This window comes from Trachemys scripta, chromosome 16, assembly GCF_013100865.1.
Source record: "Trachemys scripta elegans isolate TJP31775 chromosome 16, CAS_Tse_1.0, whole genome shotgun sequence".
NCBI lineage: Eukaryota > Metazoa > Chordata > Testudines > Emydidae > Trachemys > Trachemys scripta.
The window spans coordinates 13,086,654-13,087,213 of record NC_048313.1 but is presented as its reverse complement, the minus strand read 5'-3'; positions in this window follow the sequence as shown (position 1 = coordinate 13,087,213).

Sequence of the window (560 nt, the reverse complement as noted above, 5' to 3'; positions counted from 1 at the left end):
TCTGTCTTATCTATCCCTTTCCTAATGATTCCCGGCATTCTGTTTGCTTTTTTGACAGCCGCTGCCCACTGGGTGTTTTCAGAGACCCAGCCGCAGTGAAAGGGAGGAAGTGACTAGGGAGGGTTAATTGCCCTTTCCCTGGGGTCGCCAATGAAGTGAACAGGCAGCAGGTTTCCTACAAGCGAGAGGCAGTGCGTTTCCATGCAATGCACGGTTAACCTGTGGAACTCCTCGCCAGGGGATGTTGTGAAGGCCCAAAGTATAACGGGGTCAGTTCACGGGCAGGGCCGCAGCCGCCTCGGGGCGACCTAAACCTCTGACCGCCAGGAGCTGGGAGGGGACGCGGGGTCTCCCCCAAAGCTGGGGCAGGGCTGCGGGGATGATGGGATGGGGGCGAGATGGGGCCTGTCTGACCCAGGGCCGCAGCCCTGCAGCTGGAGGAAGTTGCTGTTAATTCCCCGGCGGGAGGGGGGGATTTCAGGTCACGTGGGGGCCGCGCGTGGGGGGGGGGGGGGTCCCGGGGCGGGGGGGGGCCCCCCGGGGCCGGGGGGGGGGGTTAA